Raw genomic sequence first — 8,364 nt, forward strand, 5'->3', positions numbered from 1 at the left:
GAAATATGCCGTCTTTATGAACCAATGTCGTTTACACTTTCTATGCAGACCCGGGGCCTTCCCTAACGACCAGACCAAGGTAGCCTTTATACTATCTTACCTCAGTGGCAGTGCTGCCGATTGGTCTATTCCATTGGTAAATCAGGATGATCCCATTCTCCAGAATTTTCAGGGTTTCCAGTCCAGCATGGAAAGATTGTTTGCTCGACACTCTCAAGGACAGGCCCTTGATAACGAACTGCTATCCTTACGACAAGGTAATCAGGATCTCCTGTCCTACGTTGCCACCTTTAATAGACTGGTTGTGGAAACTGGATGGCCAGAAAACAAAAGGATCACATTGTTTCATCGAGGCCTGCGCGGAGAGCTTAAGGATGTTCTAGCTCAGATAGTAGATCCACCCCAGGTCTGCGCAGACTACATAGACTTGGTGGTTCAACTTGATCACAGACTTCAAAATAGAAAAGCAGATCGGTTCAAGTACGAAACCAGAGTACCGATGAAAACCCACGCCAACTTCAAGAGTACCGACGTATCCGAACCTATGCAAATCGGCGGTGTTAAAGGACCATTAACGCAGAAGGAACGAGAGAGAAGGCGGCAAATGCAACTGTCTGTATTGCGGGACTTCCGGTCACTTTCTTTGAAATTGTCCGGTTAAACCACCTAAGAAGGTGGTTGGAGCCACTGATAACGATTTATTGACACCTGATTCGGGAAACGACCTAGCCCGACAAGCGTAGGGGTCCACTTGCCGAGCTTGAAAACAGATCCTTTGACCTCACATTTTGTCATGCCAATGGTGCTCGTGGATCCAAAGCAGCCTCAGCAGTTGCATGCTATAAAAGCATACATCGACAGTGGAGCTATTGGAAATTACATAGACCGCGAATTGGCTTCCAGGATTAAGCTCCCTCTCCGCCCGAACGTAACCCAAGATGTCATTACTACAGTAGATGGAACCGAAATAGCCTCAGGGCCTGTAACGCATTCCACTGTTGAAATGACACTGGTGGGTCAGGATGGACATAGGGAAACAATCGTGTTTGATGTGATCAAGGCCCCACAATTTCAAGTAATTCTTGGAATTCCTTGGTTAGAAACACATAATCCCAGAATTGACTGGCGAGCAAAGAAGATAGGTTTTCCTGATTGTGAACCAACTTGTTATCCAAGAAATCCAGTTATGGGTCTAGCCTCAGCAACTTCCACCCCTGTACAGCTACCGTCAGAATACCAAGACGTTTTTCAGAAGGAACAGGCTAACACGTTACCTCCCCATCGGTCTTATGATTGCCAAATCGATCTGGTACCCAATGCTCAACTACCTTGTAGTAGGATTTATGCTCTTACGGAACCTGAGAACCTGCATTTGCGTCAGTATTTAGATCAGTACCTAGCCAATGGTTTTATTCGCCCGTCCAAGTCTCCTGTCTCCTCAGCTTTGTTCTTCGTGCCGAAAAAAGAGGGCGACCTTAGAACATGTATAGACTATTGCGCCCTAAATCAAATAACGATTAAGAATCGTTATCCTCTGCCCCCGATCCCTGAGCTTATCGACCAGGTGAAAGACGCTTGTGTGTACACCAAGTTAGATCTCCGAGGAGCTTATCACCTGGTGCGTATAAAAGAAGGCGACGAATGGAAGACTGCATTCCGCACCAAATTTGGGCTCTTCGAATATCAGGTGATGCCCTTCGGTTTGTGCAATGCACCTGCCGCCTTTCAGTACTTTATGAATGATGTTCTTCGGGAACTTATCGACGTCTGTGTCATTGTTTATATTGAGGACATCCTGGTGTACTCTTCTTCAGAATCCGATCACAGAAAACATGTTAGGGCAGTTCTTGAGAAATTGCGCCAGCACAGACTATTTGCAAAGCTCGAAAAATGCGTTTTTCATACCACAGAAGTGGAGTTTCTCAGATTCATCCTGACACCTCAAGGAGTCCGAATGGACTCGCGAAAGGTGGACGCCATCCTCAAATGGCCATCTCCTAGCTCGGTGACGGGAGTTCAGAGCATGCTCGGCTTTGCCAATTTCTATCGAAGATTCATCCCGGAATTTTCCCGAACAGTCCAACCCATCACAGCTCTCCTAAAGAAAAACAAACGCCTTGAATGGACTCTTGAGGCCGAACAAGCCTTTCAGGACCTGAAAACCAAATTCACCTCTGCACCTATATTGAAGCAACCGCATCCAGATCTCCCTTACATTGTGAAAACCGACGCATCCAGTTCGGCCATGGGAGCTGTCCTGTCGCAAAGAGACCCAGAAACTAACCAACTACACCCAGTGGCCTTTTGGTCCAGGAAATGTTCTCCTCCTGAAATCAACTACGCAATTACCGACAAAGAGTTACTGGCTATTAAATCAGCTTTCAAGGCTTGGCGTCACTACCTTCTCGGGGCAAGACACACCATCACCGTAATTACGGACCACAGAAATTTACAGTATTTAAAGACGGCCAAAGCTCAATCTTCACGACCACTCCGATGGGCTCTATTCTTTGCGGAATTTGATTTTGTAATTACCTATCGCCCTGGCTGCAAGAATGGTAAAGCGGGCGCCTTATCTCGGATTGGCATGGAAGAACCCAATTCGAGTTTAGAACCTGTGCCAATCATACCTGAACAAAGAATCTTAGGTCGAACTTCATTGCAAACTATCGAGGACATCCAAACGCAAGTAAAACAACTTCTAGACTCTTCAGCCTTACTGGAATGGAGTCAAAAGGGTCCTCATTACACCGTTAAGGATGATTTACCCTACTTCCAGGAGCGGTTGTTTCTGCCAAGTAAAGAATTGCAAGAACTTGTTATTGCCCATCATCATGAATCATTAATGGAAGGACACCCTGGTATCGCTAAAACGGAGGAAAAAAAATCAAACGCCACTTCTGGTGGCCTTCTTGGAGAAAAGACAAAGTCTTTTGTATTGTCTTGCGGAATCTGCGCCCAAAACAAGGGTCAAAAGAAAAGGCCAGCCGGCCTACTTCAACCCTTGGATATTCCACCGGCACCATGGTACACCTTGTCAATGGACTTTATAACTGACCTGCCTCCTTGTGCTGGTTACAACATTATCCTTGTAATTGTGGATCTATTCTCCAAAATGGCCCACTTTATCCCTTTAAAAGGTTTGCCTTCAGCTTCCACCTTGGCCAAGGAATTTCTGGAGAATATAGTTCGCATACATGGTTTCCCTTCCATATTAGTCTCGGATCGTGGAAGTCAATTTATCTCCCATTTTTGGAAGCAGTGTTTCCAACTAGCACAAATAGATGTGCGGTTATCCACCAGCCACCACCCCCAGACTGACGGACAAACCGAGAGAACCAATCAGACTCTCGAGCAATATCTTCGGTGCATGTTACACCAATCCGAGTTAAATTGGAAAGACATCCTCTGGATCGCAGAATATGCATACAACAATTCAGTGCATTCTGGAACCGGACAAACTCCTTTTTATACTTTGTATGGTCACCATCCTCGGACCTCTGATCTAGATCCACCTCTGTCCCTGGAAATGCCCGCAGTAAATCATCTGCATTCCACAATAACCCGAGCCTTCAAAGAAGCTGCAATTCATTTACAGCAAGCCAAGAAAAAGTATAAAGAAAACGCTGATTTGCACCGAAGTAAAGCTCCTCCTTACCAAGTAGGAGATCAGGTATGGCTAGCAACGAAACATTTACCCCTCAAGGGCCCGCGAACCTTCAATCCCAGATTCATAGGGCCTTATCCCATCAAGGCTATAATCAATCCCGTGGCCTTTAAACTGGATTTACCGTCTAACATGCGTATTCATCCAGTTTTTCATGCATCACTTTTGAAGCCAGTACAACCAGGGACCCGACTGTCCAAGCCTCCAGACCCAGTTCAAATTGAAGGGGAATTAGAATTCGAAGTTAAAGACATTTTAGACTCCAAGGTGTTAAAGTCCAAACTCTTCTATCTTGTTGACTGGAAGGGATATGGATCTCAGGAGAGATTGTGGGAGCCTAGTAACCATGTTCACGCACCTCGATTAATACAAAGGTTCCACCGGAGATTTCCGAACAAGCCAAAACCCCCGGAGGGAACAACCTTGGGAGGGGCCTTGAAGGGGGGTACTGTCATGATGCCTACCTCCAAGGAGCCAGGTCCGACCCAGCAACCCCAGAGGCAGGCATCATTTCTTCCCCCTCCCTCCCTCCCCTCCCCCCCCTCTCCCTCCCCCCTCCCTCCCAGGGAAGTGCCAGCGGGCCCAAGATGGGGCCCTTTGGACACAGTCCTGGCGCCTTAGGCACCAGGCTCATGTTGAACCCCAGTCCTGGCGCCAGGCTCATAAAGCTAGACATGTGTTCAAGTGTTTTAATGTGCACTTACCTGATGCAGACCATGCTGCTACATCCAGGCCCTCTTGAGGCCCGAATGGAACTACTTTCCCTGGGAGTGGTCGGGGAAGGATACATACCTGATCGGTGGAAGGATACATACCTGGAACTTCTTCCAAAGCTATTTAAACCACACCCGATCAGCAACTCACGCTTTGCGTTGTTCTGCTCCTCGCAGCTGGACGCTCACCGTGTCAGCTCCTGCATCTGGACTTCAGCCACGCCTGTCAGCATCCTGGGTCACCTGCAAAGGGAGATAAGAGAGAATTGGGGAGAAAGAAGACCTTACCTGCTAAAGCTGTATCACGGAGACTTCACACCGACGATCCGGAAAGGGAAGACATCATTTTTAAAAGCATTTCACTTCGAGCGCTGCATTTCACTCACCTTTCCTGGGCACCTCCATCTTCAGCAGCGATCATCCGGATCCGCAGCCATGCCTAGAGGGAAGGGAAAAAGACAAGAACACAAGGTGAGGGAAGGAAGGGAATAGGAAAAGCTCAGTTTCCTTCTAAGACTTACCTGTTGGGTCATTCCCATTTCATTTCAGGTCCTGCCGCTTCCTGGCATTCCAGACCCCGGCCCCTATGGGGGGGGGGGGGGAAAGACACATTGAATGAGCGAATGCAAAGACATTACCCGAACGCTCATCCAGAACTTACCTGTCATTTACTGGAACTGCACGTTTCACTTCTAAGGGGGGAAAAAGACATAAGCGTTAGCGCTTGCTGCAATAAGACATTATTATTAAGCTTGAACTTTTGAACTTGCTACAAAACTCTTACAGCGCCTTACCTGAACAGTCAAGCTTATTTGAACTCCCATCAAACCTCAATCCAGTGAAGTAACTGGGTTTCAACGCGCCCCTGCATCAGAAGCAGGATGGAGAACTCATCCTTCCAGACCCTAAGGTGAGACTTCACAGGGAATCGTGGAAGGGAATCGTGGAGGGTTGGAAGGGAGTGGGAGGCTTGAGCATTATTCCGTCAGTAGGTAATACTCCCTTTTCACGCACAGGGGAATATTCCTACAAGCCAGAGAAGCCAAAGTAGAGGGGTCCTACCTGTCCATCTTTAGAGTCCTGCGCTTCACCATTGAAGAAGCATCAGCACTCGAAGCCAGACCGGCGCCTCCGTGGGAATCAGGTGAGCGTGACAGAGCAAGAGGTCCGCTGCAGGCAGCCGCAAAGAAGGTATCTGAGGAAAAAAAGGAGCGCATGTCAGAAGGGCAGCCAGGAGAGACCTGATAACGGATTGTTGAACCCACCGGAGAGGAAACATGGATCCGCAGCCCTTCTGTGTCACTGCGGTACAGGAACCCGGTGCGCATGCCGTAGGGGGGGCACACGGAGCAAGGGAGGCCCACAAGAGAAGTAGCCGCTGAACAAGGCAAACTCCACAGATGTGAGACATCGCCGGCTAGTCCCCGAACTCTCAGTACTGCAAGAGGAACACCGGTAAGAGCATATGTGGTCGAGTGAACGGGCAGTGCTCCAGGGGCTAAAGAAACACCGGTAGAGGCGGAGAAACGAAACTGATTAGACACTTCAGAAGATACAGTATGGCAATCACAAACGCGGCGAAGGAGCTGAAAGAAAGGCTAACGTGCTTGATTAAGTGGCATATGAACTGACAAGGCCAGGGTGCATATGCGGAGGCCGAGTGAACGGGTAGCGCTCCATGGGCCAAATAAACACTGGCAGAAGCTGATAAATGGAACAAAATTGATCAGACACTAGCAGATATAGTGTGGTAATCACACGAGCGCGGCGAAGGCGCTGAAAGGACAGCAACATGCTCGGATTAGTGGCAATGTGAGCTGACAAGGTCAGTGTGACATCAATTGAGAGAGAAGACACAGGCAAGGCCACTGGCAATATTGAGGAGGGACCTGTGCATGATAAAAGCACACTGCTAGCGGGCCTGGCTAAAGACGGGGTGCATAAGCTACAGGTATCAAAATAACCCATCGTCCTGGGAGAGACCTAGCGGTCTGCATAGAAGCAACACCTAACACTAACAGTGGGACTTAAGCTACAACAGAAAACCCGCTAGCCTGACGGGACAAGCCGGTTTGGGGGGCAAGGGGGTCACCCGAGTCTGAATGAGGCCCCCTAAGTGTGAATAAACCCCCAGTGGTAAGGTGGACTGGGAGAACACCCGTACAACCAAGAGAGGACGGGCTGAGGCGGTTGCCTCCCAAACAAGGAAGGAGTGCCCTTAACAGCAGGAAGTGCCAAGTTTAGGGTGGGAAGTAACACTAGTCCACACTTTAGAAGGCCCCATTAATAGAACTAAAAGGGGACGCAGAACACTTCCCAGCCTAACACAACAAGTCTGGCTGGGGTGAAACTTTGACCCACACACGTACCGCGGGGGCAAGTGAACCCCAGCTGGGGGGGCCCTCAGAACAGCCACTTAAGGACAGATTGAAGCAGACACCCTCAGGCTGGGGAGGAGTGCCTCTACAGCAGGGAGAACACCACAGCAAGGTGCAACCCGACAAGGGTGCCTGCAAACAAGCAAAAATGACATCAAAGCTGCCCAAACACATGGGAAACAACCCACAATAGATGAGTTTGCCAAGCCCCCGCAGGTAACGGAAGGAGCCAGCGGAAAGTGCCAATGCACGCAAGGAAGCGAGACTGACGCGCAGCGATCACCAGATACTAGAAGCCACAGTGGATTTGAAAGTGTCATGGGAAAGCAAGATTGGCACTGCAATCTCGGAACTGAAGACCTCACTGGAGTCCAAGATTGATGCAGTGAGCGTGGACGTGAATCTGCTGCGACAAGACGTACGAGCACACAGGAATCCTAGAGAAGGAAGTGAAAGCCAACACAAGCACATGCACGACCAACGCAAAGGAAGTTCACGTGTTGAAACAGGTGCGCAATCTCGAAAATAGAGCCGAAGAAGCGGAAGGGCTTGCCTGCAGGAACAAAGTGCACATTGTGGGGCTTCCAGAAGGCGAAGGATCAGATCCGACCAACTATGTCGAAAACATGCTATTGCAAGAGATACTGGGTGGGGGGGGGGGGCATTAAGCCAGGGATTTGCAGTGGAAAGAGCGCACAGGCCCGCTGCGGCCTATTGCCAAGATTTTGAGCTATAAAGACAGAAGGTCCCGGAGCATTTCCACAAAGGAGGAACGATAAGCAGAGTCGGCGACCATCACTGCATACCCGGTGCAGAGGCAATGGTTGAATTATATGGCTGTAAAAAGGAGGCTACAGATACATGCTGTTGTACCTGGCAAAAATGAAGGTGCTGCATAAGAATAAAGTGCTGTTCTTCGAGACACCGGAAGATGTGACTGTGTGGCTGGACTTGCAAAATTGCCCGATGGGAGTGGATGACCAGACGGAAAGCAGAATGGAAAAGCGACCTGGCCCCGTGTTCGTGCTACATTGTGTCACAAGGAGACAATAGAGAGATAAGTACAGCACACAGAGACACTGATACTTGATTATAGTAGAATGCATAGCAACTCGACACGTTAGTCAATGTGGTCCTACACGGCAACATATTGTTAGCGCATTGCAGGAGGCACAGTACCAGGAGACACGCTCCCATTCCCCCGGAGGTAGTTTGGTTAGGATACTACTAGGGCGGTATCCCCCTGCTGAGAAGTGAATACCGGTAATACTGAGAAAAGGGCTAGATGTGGGGTCACCCGATCCAGGGATGGAGCTGGGCAACAGTTAAGGGAAGTTGAAGGGAGGGAGGGGGGGAAAACAGTTGGGGTTGGCGAGTTTGGTTGGGGGTGTGGGGGGGAGGAGGGGAAAGTTGGGGACAGGGAACAAGATTACATCCACGTGCTCCTGCGCATGGGGCGGAAGACAAGGGAGGACAGAGGCGCGACGGGGTATGGATGAGAGACCTCAAGATGGCAAACTGTAATGTCAGGGGCTCAACAGTTACTTGAAGAGGAATAAGATCATGATGTGTCTGAAGAGGCAGAGGATAGATATCGCCCTATTAC

This window comes from Ambystoma mexicanum, chromosome 13 (assembly GCF_040938575.1).
Source record: "Ambystoma mexicanum isolate Mex_15411 chromosome 13, UKY_AmexF1_1, whole genome shotgun sequence".
NCBI lineage: Eukaryota > Metazoa > Chordata > Amphibia > Caudata > Ambystomatidae > Ambystoma > Ambystoma mexicanum.